Source organism: Crocuta crocuta, unplaced genomic scaffold, assembly GCF_008692635.1.
Source record: "Crocuta crocuta isolate KB4526 unplaced genomic scaffold, BGI_CrCroc_1.0 scaffold216, whole genome shotgun sequence".
Taxonomy (NCBI): domain Eukaryota; kingdom Metazoa; phylum Chordata; class Mammalia; order Carnivora; family Hyaenidae; genus Crocuta; species Crocuta crocuta.
This window is the reverse complement of record NW_027531504.1, coordinates 2,156,036-2,179,674: the sequence shown is the minus strand read 5'-3', so window position 1 is coordinate 2,179,674 and position 23,639 is coordinate 2,156,036. Positions and strand designations below refer to the sequence as shown.

Genomic DNA, 23,639 nt, shown 5'->3' with positions numbered 1-23,639 from the left:
TTTGTGGGTTCGAGCCCCGCATCGGGCTCTGTGCTGACTGCCAGCTCAGAGCCTGGAGCCTGTTTCAGAGTCTGTCACTCCCTCTCTCTCTGACCCTCCCCTGCTCATGCTGTCTTTCTCTCTCCTAGAAATAAATAAAAAACATTAAAAAAATTAAAAAAAGAAAAAGAAAAAGAAAAGGAGGAGCATTGGGGCGCCTGGGTAGTTCAGTTGGTTAAGCATCTAACTCTTGATTTCAACTCAGGTCATGATCTCACAGTTCGTGGGCTCAAGTCCCACATCAGACTTCCCACTGACAATGCACAATCTTCTTGATATTCTCTCTCCCTCTCTCTGTCTCTCCCCATGCCCCCGCCTCTCAAAATGAATAAAAACTTAAAAAAAAAAAAAGGAGGAGCATTTCTTACTATGGGGTAGAAATAAAGGGAAAGAGAAAGAATAAAAACAGAGGTAGAGAAATGCATAGGGGAAAATTCTGAAAAGCTCATGCCCAAATTTCCTCAATTTCAGTTAAATAAAAAATAACACTACCTGCTGAGAGTGACTAGAGCAAGAATGGAAAGTGGAAAAGATTTGGAACAGCTCCTCTGGTAAATGTAATAAGAAATTTACAGAAGAATTGATCAATTGATTAACTGATGCAATAGCAAAAACAGAAACAGCCCAATTAAATTCATCATGACTATGTGAGGACTCAAATGTAAGCAAAGTACTCTTTTTGAGATAGCAAATGTCCCCTAGTGGCTACAATACTGGAGAGATCAGATGTGAGGTAGGTAATGCCAGGTGATAAGAACAAAATGCCAAAAATTAACAAAGCATGGATTTTCATTAATTAAAGGATTTACTTTCTTTATTTTAATAATTTTTTATTTAAATCCAGGTTAGTTACCATACAGCGTAATAATGATTTCAGGAACAGAATTTAGTGATTCTTCACTTACATCCAACACCCAGTGCTCATTCCAACAAGTGTCCTCCTTAATGTCCCTCATCCTTTTAGCCCTTTCCCCAACCCAACACCCTACCAGCAACCCTCAGTTTGTTCTCTGTATTTAAGTCTCATAGAGCATCTGGGTAGCTCAGATGGTTAAGCGCTGGACTTCAACTCAGGTCATGGTCTCATGGTTTGTGGGTTCGAGCCCCACGTCAGGTTCTGTGCTGACAGCTCAGAACCTGGAGCTTGCTTCAGATTCTGTGTGTGTGTGTGTGTGTGTGTGTGTGTGTGTGTGTCTGTTCCTCCCCCACTCGTGCTCAATTTCTCTCAAAAAAATAAACATTAAAAAAAAAATTAAGGGTCTCTTAAGGCTTGTCTCCCTCTCTGTTTTATTATTATTTTTCTTCCCTTCCCTTATGTTCATGTTTTGTTTCTTAAATTTCACATCTGAGTGAAATCAGATGATGTCTGTCTTTGACATTTCACTTAGCTTAATACATTCTTCCAACCACATTGTTGCAAATAAGATTTCATTCTTTTTAATCACTGAGTAATATTCCAGTGTGTGTGTGTGTGTGTGTGTGTGTGTGTGTAGATATATAGAAATATATAGAGATATAGATATATACACATATCTTCTTTATCTGTTCACCTGTTGATGGACATTGGGGCTCTGTCCACACTTTGGCTATTGTCATTAGTACTGCTATGTGACAATTGCTGGGCTATAAGGCAGTTATATTTTTTAATTTTTAAGAAACCTCCATACTGTTTTACAGAGCAGCTCCACCAGTTTGCAATCCCACTAGCTAGCAGTGTAAAGGGTTCCTCTTCCTCCATATCCTCAGCAACAACTGCTGTTGCCTGAGTCGTTAACTTTAGCCATTCTGACAGGTGTGAGGTGGTATCTCATTGTGGATTTGATTTGTATTTCCCTGATGATGAGTGACACTGAGCATTTTTTCATGTGTCTATTAGCCATCTGAATGTCTTCTTTGGAAAAGTGTCTGTTTATGTCCTTTGCCCATTTCTTCACTATATTATTTGTTTTCTGGGTGTTGAGTTTGATGAGTTCTTTATAGATTTTGGATACTTACTTTATCTTTTATTTCATTTGCAAATATCTTCTCCCATTCTGTTGGATGCCTTTTAGCTTTGCTGATTGTTTCCTTCTCTGTAGAGAAGATTTTTACCTTGATGAGTTCCCAATAGTTAATTTTTGCTTTTGTTTCCCTTGCCTCTGGAGATATGCCAAGTAAGAAGTTGCTGTGGCCAAGGTCAAAGAGGTTGTTGCCTGTTTTCTCCTCTAGGATTTTTATGGCTTCCTGTCTTATGGTTAGGTCTTTAATCCCTTTGGAGTTTATTTTTGTGTATGGTATAAGAAAGTGGTCCAGGTTCATTCTTCTGTATGTCACTGTGCAGTTTTCCCAACACCATTTGCTGAAGAGACTGTCTTTTTTCCATTGGATATTCTTTCCTGCTTTATTAAAGATTAGTTGACCATACATTTGTGGGTCCATTTTTGGATTTTCTATTCTGTTCCACTGATCTGTGTGTCTGTTCTTGTGCCAACGCCATACTGTCTTGATGATTATAGGTTTCTGATACAGCTTGAAGACCAGAATTGTGATGCCTCCAGCTTTGGCTTTCTTATTCAGGATTGCCTTGGCTATTCTGGATCTTTTCTGATTACATACAAATTTTAGGATTGTTTTGTTCTAACTCTGTGAAGATGCTGGTGTTATTTTGATAGATATTGCTAAAGGATTTCCTTTCCTATTTCACTTTCAAAAAAATGAAATAAATAGGATATGGAAAGCTAATAAAAATAAATTCAATCCAGGAGCTTTTTTTAACACTTACTCCTGGCCAATTTCAAACTAATCAAATCCAAATTCCAACCTAATTAAACCTTCTAACTTTCAAAGTTCTTCCCAAACTATGGCTAACTATAACAACTCCAATCTCCTTTCTCCAAATGCTATTTCTCCACTACAATCTAAAATAGTTCAGCGGTTGAGTGCCTAGGTGGCTCAGTCAGTTAAGTGCCCCACTCTTGATCTAGGCTCAGGTGGTGATCCTACGGTTCGTGAGCACAAAGCCCACTTGGGATTCTCTCTGTCCCTATCTCTCTGCTCCTCTCCCTCCTGCACAAACATGCTAGCTCTCTCTCAAAATAAATAAATAAACATTAAAAGATGAAATGAAATGAAATGAAATGAAATGAAATGAAATAGTGCTCGCTTTGCCAGCACATATACTAAAGTAAAATAAAATAATAGAATAAAATAAAATAAAATAGAATAAAATAAAAAAATAAAATAAAATAAAATAAAATAAAATAAAATAAAATAAATTCCAGGGCACCTGGGTGGCTCAGTCAGCTGAGAACCTGACTCCTGATTTCAGCTAGGGTTGTGATCCCAGGGTTGAGATGGATCCCCAGTTTGGGCTCCACATTGAGCACGGAGTCTGCTTTAGATTTTCTCTCTCCCTCTCCTCCCCTCCTCAGCTCAGGGTCTCTCTATATCTAAATAATAAATAAAATAGTGCATATTTCCATGCATTTGCAAATGCAAAAGCCTTCTCTTCTTGGTATTTATTTCATTCTTCCAACCTATGTTCATGATTAAGTTACTTTTGGTCCTTACTCATTCTGGAATTCATACAAAATGATGTAACATTTACAAAGTCACTTATTTTTTTTTTTTTTTTACAAGAGAACAAATCTACACCTTTATTTATTTACTTTTCAGTTAGTTTAAATCCTTGAGGGGTATAGCATCACACGGATTCTGTGGCCAATGGCTTTAGCAGGAAGGTTGCTTCGGAATTTTGCACGAACCATGCCACTGTTTCCATGAGCACGAGTTACTTTTCCCCAGATTACTCTGGTTTTATTCGGTTTGCCACCAGGAGTCACTGTGTTGTTCTTTGCTTTGTACACATAAGCACATCTCTTGCCTAGATAGAACTCAGTTTCATCTCGGGCATAAACACCTTCAATTTTAAGAAGAGCTGTGTGCTCCCTCTGGTTCCTGAGACCCCGTTTATAGCCAGCAAAAATGTCTTTGGACCACAACCTTCCAGACATATTTGTCGTTTCAGGAGTCCTGTTCCCAGCAGGCCTCCACGGGTTCAAAGATGGCGGAAAGAGCTACAAAGTCACTTATAATCACTATTCCCTTTACTCTTTCTTTTTTCAACAGTGGTCACTTGATTCATACTCTTCTAAAAAACTGATTATCAACCAAAGGTGATTTTTGCTTACCAGGATACTCCGTAATGTCTAAAGACATTTTTCTTTTTTTTGGCATCTAGTGGGTACAGGCCAAGGATGCAGCAATCCTACAATGCAAAGGACATCCCTACTCCATCCCCAATAAATTACAAGGCCCAAAATATCAGCAATGTGAAGACTGAGAAATTCAGCTCTAAAACTACTTCCCTCATATTTTAAGACCTACAAATAGCTCAACAATCAAGTAAAAACCTGCCTTAGTCTCAAACTCACTCTTTCTTCTGCTCCCTGACCTACTATGTTCCCAGGCCCTTTGTCTGCCTAGACCATTAAGACTTAGCCTTTTTCCCATCAATGCTATGATATACTGATCCTCAGATCCTCAGGTCCCTCCTGACAACCATCTAAGGCACCTAAGATACTACTGACTCCATCAGGTTACAAAACTCCCTGGCTTGATCTTCATCATGGAAAATGGGGAAACTTTAATCCTTTGTTTTCTGGACTTGGATTTCTAGAGAGTCTGGTCCCGAACCCAACCCGATCAATTTTAACCATCTCTTGCTTCCTACCCTTCAGGGTTACAACATGGTTTAACCAGTGTCATGGTTAAACCAGTGACAACATGGTTTAACACTGCACATCAGAGCAGTCTTTAAAAGGCCATCTCCTTGTCTAACTGTGGGGTCCTGGCATTTAATCTCTTCTTTATTTAGTCACCTTAAGGGATATTGCCTATCTCTAAAACAGTCACTTTTATGTTTTAAGAGCTCATTACAAGGAATACATGAAACCCATAACCTGCAGAGTTGAGTTGCAAAGACATACATTTAGACTGACTGAGTTCTGAATTCTTTAATTCAGTTACCAAAATATGTATTGAAGTACTCTGTTAGGCACTGGAGGGCAGAGGGATTAAAAACAAAAAACAAAAAACAAAAAATGGTTCCTATCCTTAAATAGTTTACAGCTTAGTATATAAGTCATATATGTAAATAAATAACCAATTCATGCATAGATTGATTTCAGATTATCTCTATTCTACAGCTTAAAAATACCTTCTCAGAATTGACAGAAATAATAGTGTTAAAATAAAAGTATACAGAATGAATAATGAGCAAATGAACAAGCAGATGGATAAATGAGAAAACAAATACCAAACTAGTAAAACTTTTTTGGCTCTTCGGCAAGGTAATCGGTATACCATGTAAATTAGACTTTCATTATTCTACATCTCCTTTCATTTTCTTTAAATGTCATTCTCACTATAAATGCTAATTGGTTTAGCATATATAAGAGATTAATCTGGTACTAAAATAATTCTGTAACACAATAAAAATCTTTGTTTCTTAGCCTTACAGATAATGGAGGTTCTTATCATATCTACCCCACCAGACTGATACTGGGTTAGAATGCACCATACAGCCTCTCCAGATGTTTATAGTGAGCATCTATCCAATTGGTCAATGTCTGTGCCTTATAGGTTATTAAAGTTTGTCATGTTTGATTGATGTATTCTCTCAATCTTAGAGCAACAGGAAGAGTTCCCAAGACGTCATAACTATATTATATTCCCTCTCCCTCCAAAATTATAAAAATTCCAGTTACAATCCAGCCAGTACAAAGGATCCACCTGCTTAAACTGATTTTGCCTCTGTATAATACCTTCTTATTCATTATGATGACTGATTCATACTGCAGCTGCACTGAGATATCTGGAGGTACAAAGGAGAGTATCTCCATTTCTCATGAGTTAAAGTCATACAGGAGTGGGTTTGAACCTGAGCTCCATCAGGTGCTGTCTACATGACCTTCAGCAAGATTTTTAACCTCTTTTAAATCTAAAGTATACATAAGACTTAAACCTCATGCAAATAGGGAAAATAATACTGATCTCATAGGTTTGCTATGAGAATTGATCAGGAGATGATAAAGCTAGATGTTCAATGAATGCCAGCATTCTCTTTAATCTGACATAAATTTATCAAGCAAAATTATCTAACAACTCTTTTCCCTCATTTTGTTTAATTTTCTTTAGCTCCCTCCACCGTATCATCTCTTCATTCATTCAGATTCAAAGTTACTAAGAGCATGAACTTAACACTGCCTCTCCTAAAATATCTCCCAGACATTTCTGGAATCCATACCAAAAAGTAGTTATGGTTCCAAACAGGCCTTTACCCTAAAAACACTGCTTGCCTTTGTTTTGAAGCATCTCCCCCATGCCCCATCTCTGATAATCTTCCAGCACTAAGGAGAGAACATTGGCTTTTAAGTCAGGCAATTCTAAATTCCAAATCCAACTATGTTGCTTACTTAGTCAAGTTCCTTACTTGTTCCAGGTACTAAATTTCTCTGGGTCTCAATGTCCTATGAACCAATTCAATGTCCTGTAAATGACAGCAATGGGCACAGTGCCTAACAGTAGGTGTTCTAACAAATGATTAAATTTTTCTCAGCCCTGGGGTTACTAATCAAACTTATCTCTCAGTCAACAATTGCTCTCAAAGATACAGTCTAAAAAGATATAGTATGCCCTGTTCCACAGCTATTCACTCTTTCGTCATTCAACAAGTAATTTTCAGAATGCCTTATATATTCTAGGCATAAAACAGTAACATTTGTATAGCATTTTAAAAGATAACTAAGCCAAGAGTTCAGGCCTGAAGGACCTCAGGCACTAGAGGGAAGGCAAACATGCAAATAATTACAATGCAGTATTCTAAGGGCTTAAAATAGAGGTGTGTACAAGTACAGGGATGCACAGAAGATAGAAATCAGGAAAGGCTTCCCAGAAGAGATGATTAGGCTGGAGTTGAGTCTAGGAGGATGAACAGGGCTTCACTGAGCACACAAGAGGAAAATGTGTATTCCAAAGAGAGTGAAAGCAGAAAGCCCATGATGCCTGTTCACAACTCCAAGTACAGGAATCAGGTATGGTTGGAGGAGGCTGCTACAAGTGACTGACAGGAAATGAGGCACGTAGGAAGGAGCCAAATCACAAAAGGCTTCAAATGATATTCCAAAGAGTTTGTACTTTTTTCTTTATGCACTAGAGGGCCACTGATTTCTAAGTCAGAGAGTAATGAGTTTCAGAACAATTCCTCTGATGGCAGTGGAATGAATAGGTTAAAAGGGCTGACACTGAATGGATACAAGTGGGAAGGGAAAGAATCAAGGACAGCTCTAGGGTTTCTAGCTGGAAAAAATGATACACTGTAGTTCCACTAACACAAAGGAGTCCTGCAAGTGGCAGAGCAAAACTGTGGGTAAAAATAATGAACATTTCAAGTTTCATAATCCCATTAAGGAGAAGGTGATAAAAAGCCACTCAGAATAGCATGCCTATAGTACAGGAGACAGGACTAAATTAGACATATAGATTTAGGATATATATTTGGAAGTAATATTTTTTAAGACCAAGGAAAATATTTTATTTTTTTAATGTTTTATTTATTTCTGAGAGAGAGACAGTGTGAGCAGGGGAGAGTCAGAGAGAGAGGGAGATACAGAATCTGAAACAGGCTCCAGGCTCTGAGAGGGCTGTCAGCACAAAGCCCGATGCAGAGCTCAAACCCATGAACCATGAGATCATGACCTGAGCCAAAGTCAGATGCTTAACTGACTGAGCCACCCCGGCGCCCCCACCAAGGAACATATTTTAAAAGAAATATAATTCCTACAGACTTCTCCCCCAACTTCAACTGAAAAGATTAGAAATTTAAAACCTTAAATTACCATCTATTGCACATATATTAAGTTTTAACATAAAAAATGAAAAGATGTCAACATATTTAATGAAAACAATAAACTCCTCCCAAAGATAAGTATTTTATATTCATTTATCACATTTCTTAAGCAATCTACTAATAGGGACCTACTCCCTACCTATAAAATTAACATATTTCCAAAATAATGTTTTCATGGCAAAAAAAATAAAATAAAATACAGCATGCTTCATCTTCTGAATAAATAAGCTGGTTTAATTTCCTGAGTAAATATTACTCATACTTGACACTGAACAAGTCCAAACTCACTGAAGGAGTTAAGAAATTTCTAAATTCCCAGGAGCAATAAACTTCACCAGAAAATCTAGTCAAGAGCTTATTATAAAGGACTAAAAGTCAATGTCATACCAAAATTTTAAATAACATCATGCCTCCCTCTATTTAATAAATTATTTCAAAATCAGGTCACAATTGACAGACACACTATCTTGGGCAGACGGGAGAGAGTAGATAAGCAGAGAAAATTTCCTTTTCTCTACTGAAGCATGTCCACCAACTGTCATATTTGGAAAACAGCCAAAATGAGCACTTTATCTGCAAAAAGAACAGGAAAGTCTTGAAATATTAGCAATATGTGTGGTATATAAATATGGAATATAAAGGATTAAGATTCACATTTATGCATGTTCGGAAATAATGTTTCTAAGGCAAAGATTAAAAGCACAAGTTCTTCCAAGGTAACAAGCTCTAAAAACCAAAGGTAGAGCCCCTGAATCCCTGGGGTAAGGGTCACCCTTTTCTTCTAGGCTGTGACCATTTATTCAGAATAAGGTTTCCCATATATATTTCCAAGACAGACATCTGGTCTCATAGGTATTTTACCTGAGTTAGCCACAAAAATAGCCTTGAGAAAACCATGTTCAAAGCAGGTCTCTTTCTCTTAACCTTATTTTCCTTGTTCCCTAACTTTCCTATCCCCCCTTTGTCAAAGAGTATTTTCTAGTTTCCTGGCTGCAGGGTTTACCAACAAGAGCTGACACAGCTGAGCTGCTGAAGGAGAACAGCTGAACTATTAAAAAAGGAAATCAGAAAGAGATGGAAGCTAGAAATGTTAACTAGAGAGTAAACAGAAAAACCTTAGACTTCCTCTGAATCTGTATAAACTTGTAACTCTAGATTAATGTTCTCAATTCAGATAAGAGCCCACAGTCAATTAAGGATCACCAAGAGTTTTCTAAATGGGCTTCTCACTAATCCAAAATAAATACATATTTAAGAAAAAATAGAATAGTAGGGGGTCTGGACAATGCTCAAAGCCAATAACCAGGGGAAAGAGAAGTGCAGGCATTCATCTTGAGTGACTTTACTATTGGAAACTTCCTGGGAGTTATAACATTGCTACCAAAGTCATTGTCATCTGAGATAAGGTACCCAATCATATCACACTATATTTTGGCTCTTTAAAGAAGGGAAGCATAACAGAGAGGAAGTGAGAAAGGTAAGGTGAAGACAGATTTCTGGTTTGGCTGTATTCTCTCAAGTTCACAAAACAGTCAAGGTAATACAATTTTTTCCAGACACCCCTTTTCTAAGATTTTGTCCCCATATTTCCCCCAACCATGAAGTTAGGTCCAAAGAGATTCAGCAGCCCCTGGTATACGCTATGACCCTGTCCCCTGATCCTTGCTCCCTTGCTCCCCTGTCCCCTGATCTTTCCAATTCCTGGCAGTTCAACTTTTCCTTCATTCTATATGGATTTATTATATAATAATATAATATATAAATTTGCATATATTTATATATTTTTATAGTCCTATAAATTCACATTTCCATGTAAAGAGCAAACATACAAGGCTTAAGAGGACAGTCACATCAGACATGGATCTTCCACCACTCCTTTCCACCACAGAAACAATATACACATTGCATTGCTGAGAAAATATTATCTATCAGTTCAAGAGTTTTGGAAGGATTCTGAAGGGTAGAGGGAACAGGTAGAACAGATACTCTGTGTGGTTGCTTGTTCTGCTAATGAATGTCATGAACTGCAAAGTGTAAATTCAAGGATTCCTTAAAAATAAAAAGACAAGATACAAAAAGAAACACTGTGAAAAGGTCATACATTATTAGAGGTGTTACTGCTGATAAGAAAAGGTTAAGAGGGTAAAAAAAAAAAAAAAACAGTAAGAAAAATTATCTCTTTAGAACCCTAGATGTTATCTTGCACATTAAATATGTTGTTTGAATCCAGGCCTGTTTGGTTCCCTTCTTAGATAGAAAAACCAAAATTGTGATCACCATTCCATTGAGCTTGTCTTCCCAGACCTCAAAAAGGAAAGCAGCAACTGATAATACTGCCTGCTGCTTATTTTTTCTAGAATTTGGCATAAGAAGCTGAATAGTCTTTTAAAGTATCAAACATAACTGCATGAATTATTTCTGCAATGTTTCCAAACTATTTTTTTCCAACTTTTTGCAAATAAGGAGGTTAGGTTATTGGTCAGCAATATCAAATGTTAACTAAAAGAGCTACTCGGATATGTCTTTGCTTAGATTTGTTTGTAGGAATTATGGACTCCTTGCAATAATTAAAGTCTGGGAAATCCCTAGTATGAATTACTTACTGGCCCGCTTCATTTGGAGCAATAGTCATTTTACATGCAGATTTACCATATTTTAAAATACAGCTGGTCAATTTCCTGACATATTTTTTGTAACCTCTTAAAAATCATAGTGGCAATATCATATAACAAGAAAGACTTACTTGCTGAAATCCTTATCTCCATCAAATTCTGCAAACTCAACTTCCTTGGTGCATGACAGTTTTTATCTCAGTGTTTTTATAACTCTCTATAACTCTCTTTTTGCATTATCATCATCTTACTAAAATTCTTGAGAATGCACTTGCTAACAGTTATGATGCTTTCAGCTAAACAGAGCAAAAAATATATAAAGAGTTTCTCTCAATCTGGAGGCCTACTACATATCCATAACAATATACATGAAAGAAAAGACTCTTTTAAAAAATGTATAAAGTGTTAACCAACCAATCAAACTATCATCATCTCTCCTCCAAAATGAAGGAAGAAATAGAGTCCAGGAGATGTGCCACACAGTACTCAAGCTTTGGTCATAACCTCCATGTTAGCTAGAATTGTTAAGTGCCCCACCCCAATTTTCTTCCAACACAAGGGTATAGTATTGCTGACATGGAAAGAGTCTTTTACCATCATCATCATTACCACAGATAAAAACAAGAGCATTACGTTACTCTACCATCTGGCTTCTCCCACTCTTCTTTTCCTTTCTCCTTATTTCCCTTCTCTTCCTGAACAATTCAGTCTCTAAAGCCATTAAGAGGGGCAGAGAAAGACAATCATCCACACCAGAGGGAAAAGGGAGGCTGTAGCAGCCTACAATAAAGTGACAGGGGGCAACTGAATATAGGGTATCAGTGCTCAAGTAAGTTGGAAAGGGCATCACTATGGGGGGGAGGGTACATGATGTGAGAGGGTTAGAGCTCAATAGGGTGGAGCTCCAGTGTGGTGGTGGCAGAACGGAACATCCAGACATAAGGTGTCAAGAGTACAAACAGGATAAAAAGGGCATCCACCAGCAAGGGTGACCCAATTCAAGATGTTAGACCCCAAGTAGGACAAAAAGGGTATCCCTCTGTAGATGCAAAATGGCATAAAGAGTCAAAGCCTGTAAATACCAAGAGGGTGTCAGTACAGAACAGACTAACATGGATGGCACAGCCTGAATTAGGTAGAGACAGACAGACTCAGGAGAGTATGGCAGTGGAGAGGAGGACTGGTTGCATACAGGGGAATTTATCACATAAGTAATATCTACTAAAGAAAACAGAAGCCAAGTTTTTCAGTATTGGAGCAGGATCTTACAAATATAGGAAGGGAGAAACCAAAATGAACCATGCCTGTGGAGTTGGACTAGAATTAGAAGTATCATTGTAAACCCATGGTTTTCAATAAATATAGGTAGATATAGATATAAATGTATGTATTCCTGTGTGTGAATATATTTTTTCACTAATGACCATACTTAGTATCCAAATATTAGCATCTAATTACCATTTTCCAATATAAGGAACTATGGCTTCTTAGAGAAATGGCTGATCCAGAACTAAGGCAGAGAAAGATGAGTCCTAAAACATTTTCCAATGTCAAAATCAAGGAAATGCTCAAGGAATGACTCAGAGAAGCCAGTCTTAAACGTGCTTACGCAATTTTTAAGCACCAAAATTAACAATGACAATAGTACACTGAAATCCATGCAATAAAATAGCAAACCATGAGTCCATACTTCAACAAATAAATAAAGTCTGATGAGGAAAGGGATATTCAAATAGTTAAGTATACCACCCCACAAAATAGTTATTACAAAGGGGAAAAGAGTAATTGTATATATAGAAAGCTGACAGACACTATCATAAACAAGTGATTAAAGTGAACATCATGCGCAAGAGTAAAATCAAAATCACATGCCACCTGATAGGAGGCAACAAAAAGATAGCATCTTTCTGTGATATTCCTGCCAAGGATGAGCATAATGTAGATCTAATCATAAGAAAACACCAGACAAACCCAAATTGAGGAGCGTTTTACAAAATAATGGGCCTATTGTCTTCAAAAAGTATCAAGATCATAAAAGTCAAGGAAAGTCTTACAAATTGTCAAAGAACATTAAGGAGGTTTGACAACAAAATGTAATGTGTGATTTTTGAAATAGATTCCAATGAAATGAAGCACATTATTGAGACAATTGCCAAAACCTGAGTGGGGTCTAACGGTTGTAAGATAGCAGTATTGATTTCCTGCTTTTAGTAGTTGTATTATGGTTATATAGGGAAATATCCTTGCTTTTAGAAAATACAAACTAAATACAAACTCTAGTATCGGAAGGTGACAGGGCATCAGGTTGACAACTTACTCTCACATGGTTAGGGGAAAAAAGTTATTTTAACTATAGTTCCAGCTTTTCCACAGTATGTGATTATTTTGAAATCAAAATTATTTTAATTTTAAAAAGAAAAATATTTGAGAGTATACGGCTCTAGTTTCAAACATTAAAAATTATTTAAACCAGGGTGCCTGGGTGGCTCAGTCGGTTAAACATCCGACTTCGGCTCAGGTCATGATCTTATGGTTTGTGAGTTCTGGCCCCATGTCTGGCTCTGTACTGACAGCTCAGAGCCTGGAGCCTGCTTCAGATTCTGTGTCTCCATCTCTCTCTGCCCTTCTCCCGCTCTCGCTCTCTCTCTCTCTCAAAAATGAATATTAAAAAAAATGTTTTTTAATTACTTAAATCTGGGGTATGTGGGTGGCTCAGCCGATTAAGCAGCAGGCTCGTGATTTCAGTTCAGGCCATGATCTCACAGTTCATGGGATCAAGCCCCTTGTTGGGCTCTTCTCTCTCTCTCTCTCTCTCTCTGCCTCTCCCCTGCATATGCCCACGCTGGCTCGTGCTCGCTCGCTCTCTCTCGCTCTCTCTTGCTCTCTCTATCAAAATAAACAAACATTAAAAAAAAGAATCACTTAAACCTGACTCATGGTCAGATTCAGATCATATATTGATATGCAATAGAAGATGAGAGCCAAATGTTGATACTGGACTTGTCAAGAGAAAAAGTTGAATCTGTGAGCTTATATTGTATGAAATTAGAAACTATTATATAGTTAGCTGTCATCTCCTGTGTGTAACTTCTGTAACTGTCTAGAGGGAAGAATCTATTTTCTATCCTCCAAAGCACCATCACCATGCTTCATACACAGTACACATGCTTGAAATATCTGTCAATTAATAATGCTTTAAAAAGCTAGATAAAGAAAATATCAATGATAAGCTTATTAGGAAACCATTAACCTCATGGATTATAGCACAGCATGTACAACTCCAGCAGAACATAATTTCTTTCTACTCAAATTAGCTTTGTGAGAAATGGAGAAGATAACACACTAATGTGAAATATCTGGTGACCAGTATTACTTCTAAAAGTAGGCAGAAAATAGTAATCCCTATCTCTGGGATCAGAGGAAGACTGAGCAAATATATCACCCCAGTCTTGGTGCTTACACCGTTAAAGACAGGTTAAGACAAAGTACCTAAAGAAGTGACCATACCTCATAGGTCTCATCAAATAGAGACACTCATGAAATTTATACAATTATTCCTTACACAACATAATGTCTCAGTAATAATTACAAAAACACACATTTTGAGTCCCTCCTATGTGACAGCCCCTATGCCAGATGTTTTATATAAATTCTCTTTAACCCTTACAACTCTACAAGATACATAATATCATCCTCACTTTTAAATCAGGAGACTGAAGTCCGAAGAGGTTAAATAACTTTCCCAGGGCCCAATGTCCATTCAATGGTAAAGCTTTCATTCAAACTTTAAAGACTTTTTCCATTACATTTTGTAGCTTCTTTCTACCACGCCATTTACTGTTTCTTCAGTGGAAATCTATGAGATAAGGTAATAAGATTCAATTTAGAAAACTTTTTGGTAGTACAGGATAAAACTGAATAAGAAATCTGGGTTTTGAGGAGGTAGGGGGAGACAAAGAATGCCTCAGAACAAGAAAGGAACAAAGGCTTTCCAAAGGGTCAGAGGGGAACACAAACAGGGGATGAGAAAGTCCTGAGGACAAACTGCCTGGTTACCTGGTCTTTCTACAGAGCCTAACACTACATTTGACAAGATCCTTGAGTTAATAATGAGCTCAGTTAAAACTATGAGCTCAGATTTATTGGCTTGAGCAGATGAATCATAAAGTTAAATGAAATTAAATGAAAATGATGGTGAACACTGTATTCTCTTCCTTTGCATGAGAGGGAAGAAATGAGGAGAAATAAAGCACACCCATATGGAGACTTGGATTGGACAAGCTATTAAACCACCTTCGAAGACAACAGAAGTTAGATACCATTAAGCACCCAAAAAATTGGATAGAAGAGTTCCACCTATCTTAAAAAAATTTTTTTAATGTTTATTTTTTTATTTTTGAGAGAGAGATAGAGACAGCGTGAGCAGGGGAGGGTCAGAAACAGAGGGAGTCACAGAATCTGAAGCAGGCTCCAGGCTCTGAGCTAGCTGTCAGCACAGAGCCCAACACAGGACTCGAATCCAAGAACCATGAGATCATGACCTGAGTCGAAGTCAATACTTAACCGACTGAGCCACCCAGGCGCCCCAGTACCACCCTATTTTAAAGTGAAAATGATAACTGACAAAGAAATACCCTAAGACATCTTAAGTTATTTTAACACTAAATTCAGTTTATCATTTATGTGCTATCAAGACACAAATGTAGGGGCGCCTGGGTGGCTTAGTCGGTTAAGCGTCCGACTTTCGCTTAGGTCATGATCTCGCGGTTCGCGGGTTCGAGCCCCGTGTCGGGCTCTGTGCTGACCGCCAGCACAGAGCCTGGAGCCTGTTTCAGAGTCTGTATCTCCCTCTCTCTCTGACCCTCCCCTGCTCACGCTCTCTCTCTCTCTCCTAGAAATAAATAACAATTTAAAAAAAAGACACAAATGTAAACAAAATACTGACTATAGTGCAAAATTATATGATGAGCATAACATAATTGAAAATTATGCAGAGAATGAAATATGTTTCTATACAATTTTGTAGAAAATGTACTTTCTATTTACATACTGGAAACATATTGGTATTTTCATATTTTAACTCATGACATACACTGATACCTATGGAACAAGAAAGCAATATGGCAGAATAAAAAGATATTTGGGGGTTGGAAAGACCTGAATTTGAATCTCATCCATCACTTACTAGCTTTGTAACTCTGGGCAAGTTATTCAAATTTTCCACCCTTTTGCCCCAAATATAAATATGGGGTTAATAATACATATCCTCAGAACTGTTGTGAAGACTGGATATAAAGCACATAAAGCAATTAGCATATTTAGGACACTAATAGTAGCAATTCCACTTCTAGAAATATATCCTAAGAAATACATTATGAGAAAGGTGTCTTGTATGACAATGTTCATCATAAGACTACTGATAATAATAAAGTAAAAATCATCCAAGTATCTAGATTAAAAGAATACTTAAGTAAAGGCATATACAACTAGTGGTAGGGAGGGTTCACCTGGGTGTCTCAGTCAGTTGAGCATCTGACTCTTGATATGGGCTCAGGTCATGATCTAATGGTTCACAGGATCAAGCTCCACGTCCAGCTCTGCTAAACTGCAGAGCCTGCTGAGGATTTTCTCTCTCCCTCTCTCTCCCCCGCCCCCACTCACACTCCATCTCTCTCTCTCTCAAAATAAATTTTTTAAAAAGACACAATTACCTATGGAAGCTTATAATATGCATATTCCCAAACCTGTTACTCAAAAATTCTAACCCAGCAGGTCTAAAGTGAGACCAGGAAACTCATGTTTAACAAACAAGCACAGGGTTGATTCTAACACAGGAAGTCTATGAAAATTCTGTATTAAATGGAAAATTTTAATGATGCCATTAAAAATTTATTTATGAAGAATTTGTAATAATAGTGAAAAAGTTTATGATATACTATGAAGTGAAAAATTCAGGATGCAAAATGTATGCTTTATCTAATAACTATATTAAACATACATATGAACAAATAGTCCTTAGCAATAGAATTAGGGAGGGAAAAAATTACTGGAGAGAAAAAAATTCAATGGATCACCATGCCTTTCAGGATTAAGTTCAAACTCCTTAGGGCAGCACACAAGTCCTTCAATCTCCAGGCTTTCTTCTTATCCATGCTCAATACCAAACTTATAATGCCCCAAACTTATTCTACATTTTCAAATACCATTATTGAATACACTACTCCTTCTCTAGGAAAGCCCTTCCCTTAAACTGTCCGCCTGGCAAACTCCCATTCATCCAACAAGATCCAGGAATCACCTCTTCTCTTGAAGTTTCCCTTGACTATTCCTTCCAGATAGAATTAAAGGAGCCTCCTTTTTGCTCTTCACATTCCTGTCATACTACCTTGGTACTTCCACTACAATAAATATTACACTGTCCTTTACCTCTTTGTTGGCATATCTGTTCCAAGATTTCTACAAATACTTGGGGTTAGGTAGAAATGATCTCATTCAATTTTAGAATCCACAAGGTACTCAATACACACTTGTGAAAATAATGAGCAATCATTCTTTGTTATCATTGTTCTTGGATTTCAGTTCCCTATGAAATCCTGATTGCCTTGTTTAGTTGGATAGCAGTTGGTTCACAGATTAATAAGTCATGGTCTAAATATATCCTAATATATATCATAAGACATACCAGTGGAAAAAAACTTACAGGAATACTTTAAACATGTTCATAATTCTTCACCTTCTGATTCTGTCTTCAAACTTTCTATCTAACATCAGAGTGACAGATCACTCTGGTCACTAACAAAAGCAAATAAACAGGCAAACTCCACTGCTGTGGTTTACCATGCCGAAGGACGTCTCTGCATAATTCCTGGTACTCCTCTCAAACACACTCCCACTCACTCTCCTATCCCATACTAAGAGTAAAAAAGCTATACAAATCAGAGATAATTCTGTAAGTAAATATAGCATTTTTTTAGTATATTCAAAACATAAAATACTATATTTAGCATATTATATGATACATAAAACATTTAAAATGCAGATTTGCAACTAGAAGTACCAAAGAAGAACTCAAAGTGCCTAAATAGCAATTTAGGCCAAAAAAAAAAAAAAGAAAGAAAACTTTAATGTGGAAGAATTAAATTGGGATTGTGATCCAGGGCTCATAACTTCAGATGCCTTCCCTGTACAGAGAAACATACATTTATGAAATAACCTAGATACTGAAGTTTTAAATAACAAGAAAATGCATTTAAATGAATTTGAGTCTCAAACCACATTAGATGTCAAAGCTTTTCTACAATTCTATTCCATGTCCTTATCACCTGATTATATAATATGTATGTACGTCTAAGGAATAACTTCTAGAAATAGGCAAACATACCACATGCTGATATCTAAGATGGGCATGTTAATATAACAGATATCCAATACAAAGTTCTAAGGGGGGGGGGCACCTGGGTGGTGCTAAGCATCTGACTCTTGATCTCAGCTCAGACCATGCTCTCACAGTTCATGAGTTCAAGTCCCACATAGGGCTCTGCCTGCATTGATGGTACAGAGCGTGTTTGGGATTCTGGCTCTCCTCTCTGTCCTTCCCCCACTTGTGTGCATGCATTCTCTCTCTCTCTCAAAATAAATAAATAAAAACTTCTGTACAAATAAAAAATTTTAAGTTCTAGGTACTAAATAATTAGCAAAAAGAAGTCTTTTCCAACACCCCTATGCTATCCCATTTCTCATTTCTCCAATCAAATCCCTTTCTCTTTCTACAGCATCAACCTCATAAGAAGGTGGAATTAATGACCACCTTTAAAGAACCCCTCTTGAAAATCTGGCAAAATTCATTCCATCAGCTCTGCTAATAAGAGCTCCAAAGGCTTACTATGTGGGCTTAAAGTTTTGTTTCCCCTTTAAATGAAAATACTGAAATAGCTTCCTCTTCCCAAAAGCCTTTCCCAATCAATCACACTTCAGCTCCCACAAAGAGTGTTTGGAGGTGAGATAAAGTTAGGAAAGATACAAAGGCATTGAGCCCATGAAGTTAGCAGAGAAATTAACATTGAGGTAGGCAGGAAACTAGACATCATGATCAAAGAATGGTGAAGAGTCCAGGCCAACTGTCTCAGTTCACTTAACTAGAAGTAATTAACCACTTTAAATAAAGCTGTTCTCACAACACAACACAACCCAAAAGAACTCTACAGCACAACTGAATCAAAGTTCCATTTTACAGACACATTCATGAAGACACGCTGTTAAATAAGTTAGTTATATCTCTCAGAAACACATTCAGAGATGAACACTCTTTGAAGACTGCAGAAGAACCTGACAAAAAATTTATCCTTGACTATATATTTTGATCCACCCTCAAAAGTTACCCAATTTCATGCCAGACCCAGGTTTAACAAAAATGCAGAATTCACTTCCTGTCATACTGATGCAAAGGACTGGAGTCTAAGAAGAGTTCCTAGATCTGTGTTACACAAGAAAATTCACTGAGTTTCCACCGGGTATTGTGCCTCTGCCTGCCATATGGTGTACCTGACCATGTCACCACATACATGAGAAAGAACTGGAACACAGATGAGTCTTCTGTGTAAATTCCTGCTTTTTAATATACAAAATATCTATGATGGATAACCAAAACTCATATTTCAATTAACTAAAACTATAATGCAATATGTTTAAAATGGAACCAAATACACTAAAATGCATTCAATGTTTAAAAACTTCAGGTTCTATAGGCTAAAATTAGTCTCTTCTAACCCTTAATTTGAATTACAGCTTCCATTTCTAGTTAAATACTCAAGAAGAATATTCTAAAATAGATCATATAAAATAATTTTCCAAAATTACATAATAAAGTAAATTATTTCAGTATACAATTACAAATCACATTGGGTTTACTGTCACCTGACAAGTTAAATTGCTAAAGTCAATAGAAGCAACGCTGAATATTGTAAGCGTCTGCATTAATGACAGTCAAGATCTGTTCTACCCTTCCACTAACTGTAAGAAACCACTGAGATATGCTAGGAATTAGACAACGTAAGAATGGACAGGGTGAGTAGTAGTCACTGGCTGGCTGTCCTAACTCTCTGCTACACATCACTCTGTTTTCAAGAGGGAGCTGAAAACCTAGCTTAGTAGAGAAAGAGGTCAATACTAAAATTCCTTCTCCTCTCTCCTTACTCCCCATCATGCAGCTGGCACTGTTCACTCTGGCAGACACAGTTCCCTGAACATAATGGTGCAATCACCACTTCAAACATCATTACTATCTAAAATAGATAACCCACTTGCAACTTGACTATTTTTATAGATATAACATCTTCGTGCAGTTTAACTGCTCTATTTGTGATTTATTCCATTTAACCAATGCAGTTTCCCCGAAAGTGAGTACCTTTATCAGAGTCCCAATAACGACAATTGCCCAAATAGTTGTGAAAATTACACTTGAGTTGCCTCTTATCAATTGTACCCATCACCAAAAACTTTATGAACTGAATTCTAAATCTGAAAAATGTACAACTCTCTGGTTTACATGTCTTTGGTGACTAGAGACTATTTTCCCCTACTTCTTACTGATTTATTGTGAAACATGGGGGTCATCTTGAGAACTGAATTCTTTATATTCAACAAGAATTTACTAAAAATACTATATATAGTATGCAATCCTTTGAGTCATTAACAAAATCAAGTAAATTTGAGGCATTAAACTTTTTATTTTTATTAAAATACAAATAATTCTTAATCTAGACTAAGAAAAAATACATACTAAATAGGAATTATTTTTGTTTACATTATAAGGTGGCTGTGCCAATGGAAGAGACTTTAAAAGGTTTTGCAGCTAATGAAAGATGTTAAATAAAATGAAATTTCACATATAATATGGAGGAAGAAAAAGAAGGAGGTAACTAAATTTGAATACTCTGATGACCTCTAATGAGCTCAGAATTCTTTAAGGACAAAAGTGGGTAAGGAGAGGTATAAGTGAAAACAAACATAAAAAAAAGTATTTACCTGGGGAAATGTTAATGTCACTTTCAACTAAGTTTGATAAAATGAAGAGAGTTATAAAAAGTTCACTTCTATAAGTTAATGTAAACTTAAATTCTGACAGAATAACTGTAAAACTGGATTGTTTTAGACCACAAGAGAAATCTCCTGTGACATCTAACAATACCAAGAATCTGATTCTTCCCTACTTCCATTTTGCTCTATCATCCCTGGTGAGAATCATTTTCAAACCAGAAAGTATAAACAAATAATGTTGGGAGATTATTGAAACTTCAAACAGACAGAGATCATAACAGACACTTAAAGTATATTCAGACCCAGAAGAATTAGGTACAAGGGGTCAGAAGGAATTTTCATCAGAACCAGGCATCATGCATGGTTCACTACCATAAACAAGCTATAATAAAGCAGCCTGATTTGGGTGGAATTTATAGACTTAACAGTAGAGGTATACCAAAGGAATGCCATAAACAGGACACAGCATTACTTCAGAAGGGCAATGGATAAAATACCTCAAAATATTCTCACGGGTACATTAGAGAGAAGCAGCTGAATGAGAGTTCTATTACGTGGCTTCAATGTTGGTAAAAATACCATGTATAAATATTGCTACTTTTAAATTTATAGTAGGCTAAAGAAAGTTTCTTTAGAGATGTATCATGGTGTGTGTAATTCCAATTATGGAAAATATATACATGAAATCTACAGATGATGCAGAGGAGAGAAGTTAATATGCTGGAAGATAGACTCAAGAGTCAAAAAGATTTAGATAGATTATAAATACAGGCTAAAACAAGTAAGATTAAATGTAAAGGCAATGATTTAAATTCAATCAACACTGTCATAAATATGAAAGGAAAACCACTGCTTCATAAGTTATTGAAAAAAATACCTAGAAGTTTTGAGTATTTGCTCAATGTGAGCCAATGTCATTATATACCTCAGAAAAACTGACCTGCATTAAGGTAGTTAATAATAATAATAATAACAATAATAATAATAATAAAAGAGGTAATAATTTCAATGTTTTAAGTAGTTGCTATTAATACATGTTCATTTTAGAATATTGGAAAATGTAGATAAGCAAAAAGAAAATAAAGATCATCCACAATTCTACCACTTAAGGATGAATACTATTTTTTACATTTTGGTGTTTATCATCTAGACTTCTTAAGGCACATTGTAAATTTTCATGCATTTTTTTCTTAAAAAAAAAAACAGGATCATACTACAAATGCTGTTATGTAACCTGTTTTTTTAAATTCAACAGTGTATCAATTCCCAGTATATTTACACTGGTCAGTTGATACCTAGTGCATTTTGTTCATTTCTGCTCACCACCTTTAAGAGTCACTGCAGAATTTGAGAATATGCAAAGAAAGGGAAAAAGAGATTAGTGAAATGTATGAACATACAAGTTCACCTATGCTTCACTGCCAACTAGTACCAACTGCTAGAAATTATAGGGAAGTTAGGGGCACCTGGGTGGCTCAGTCAGTTGAGCATCGGACTTCGCTCAGGTCATGATCTGGCAGTTCATGTGTTCAAGCCCCACATATCGTTGTTCTGTGCTGACAGCTCAGAGCCTGGAGCCTATTTCAGATTCTGTGCTTCTTCACTCTACCCCTCCCCTGCTCATGCTCTGCTCTATTTCTCTCGCTCTCTCTCTCGCTCTCTCTCGCTCTCAAAAGTAACACTAAGGAAAAAAATGTTTTAAAGAAATTACAGGGAGGTGGATATCAATCAATAAAAGGATAATTTTTTTAATAATTAGAGTAAAAAAAATGGAATGGATCTAGTCATTTAAGAGTTTTACAAGGCTAGAATAACTAACTGGTAAAAGATATTGCAGGTAATTCCTCTAGGTCAGAGGCTGGATAAAAGGCCCCATTTTATTTATAGATTCTTTAATTCTAACGTAAAATTTACTAAGGAACTTTACTCCATGTCCAATATGAAGCATATCTTTAGTAACCAAGACTTTAAGAAAAAGAGGCAAGTGCTTTAAAGATGCATGAGAAATAGCAACACTAATGATAAAATACCAATGTGTTAAATGCTTTGCATTCATTTCTTCATATTTCATTTAATTCTTACAACAACTCTATATGACAACTACTATAACTATTCCCTTTTTATAGAAGAGAACAGTGAGGCTTAGAGAAATTTTTATACTTATTCAAGATCATTCTTTCTTTGGCTGAAAACTGCAGTCACACAAACATACCTGATTCCCTATCATAGAGCTACTGTTTACTTTAGCAGGTAGTATGTCATCAAAAGCATCTTTAGAAAAGTTCTTAACTGGTGATCCTTCAAAGGGCAGTCATGAGAATTTTTTTGTAATTAGGAAAAAAATTAAGGATTTTTAAATCAGATTATTAATAGCAAAAAAATTCACATTAGATTAAACTATGTATTTTATTTTAAACTTTTGCTAATCAAATAGAATCAATGAATAAGACTTACGATGTGGAAACCCAAATTTAAATCACGGAACTTCAAATCTTTGCCATTACTAACTAAGTGACCTTGGGCAAGTCCTTAATCTTCCTATCTCTAGTTCTTCATCTGTGAACTGAGGCTCAGACACTTAAGGCTGATATAAGAACTCAATGATATGATACAAGTAAGCATTTAGCACAGGATCTAACACTACTATTACACAATAAAGGCAGGGGGGAGGTAGGAGCAAACCTATTCTGCAATTCATTCTGAAGTATTTTAAAATGTCCAAGCATCATTATATTTGAAGAGGGAAGGGCCACATTTTCCATCACCCTGTAAATAAATTTCTGATGACAATCATTTGTGAAATAAAATAACTAAATTAAATGTGCTTTAGGAATTTCATTTTATGCAAAGAATCACAGAAAGAATACAATTTCCATGCTCATATTCTTCAAAGAAATTGCTTTGGTTGTTTATTCAGTAAGAGATAAACACAAGTGTATTTTTAAAAATTTTTAATGTTTTATTTATTTCTGAGAGACAGAGAAAGAGAGAGAGAGAGAGAGAGAGAGAGACAGCGTGAGCAGGGGAGGGTCAGAGAGAGAGGGAGACACAGAATCTGAAGGAGG

The 23,639-nt window shown here is 36.4% G+C and overlaps 1 protein-coding gene and 1 pseudogene across 5 annotated transcripts in view; both read right to left on the bottom strand.

Moving 5' to 3' along the window:
- The window catches only part of ANKS1B (ankyrin repeat and sterile alpha motif domain containing 1B), a 1,065,677-nt gene that overhangs the window by 1,038,971 nt on the left and 3,067 nt on the right, over positions 1-23,639 (bottom strand). The window lies entirely within an intron of this gene.
- LOC144238358 (large ribosomal subunit protein eL33 pseudogene) lies at positions 3,666-4,086 on the bottom strand (annotated as a pseudogene).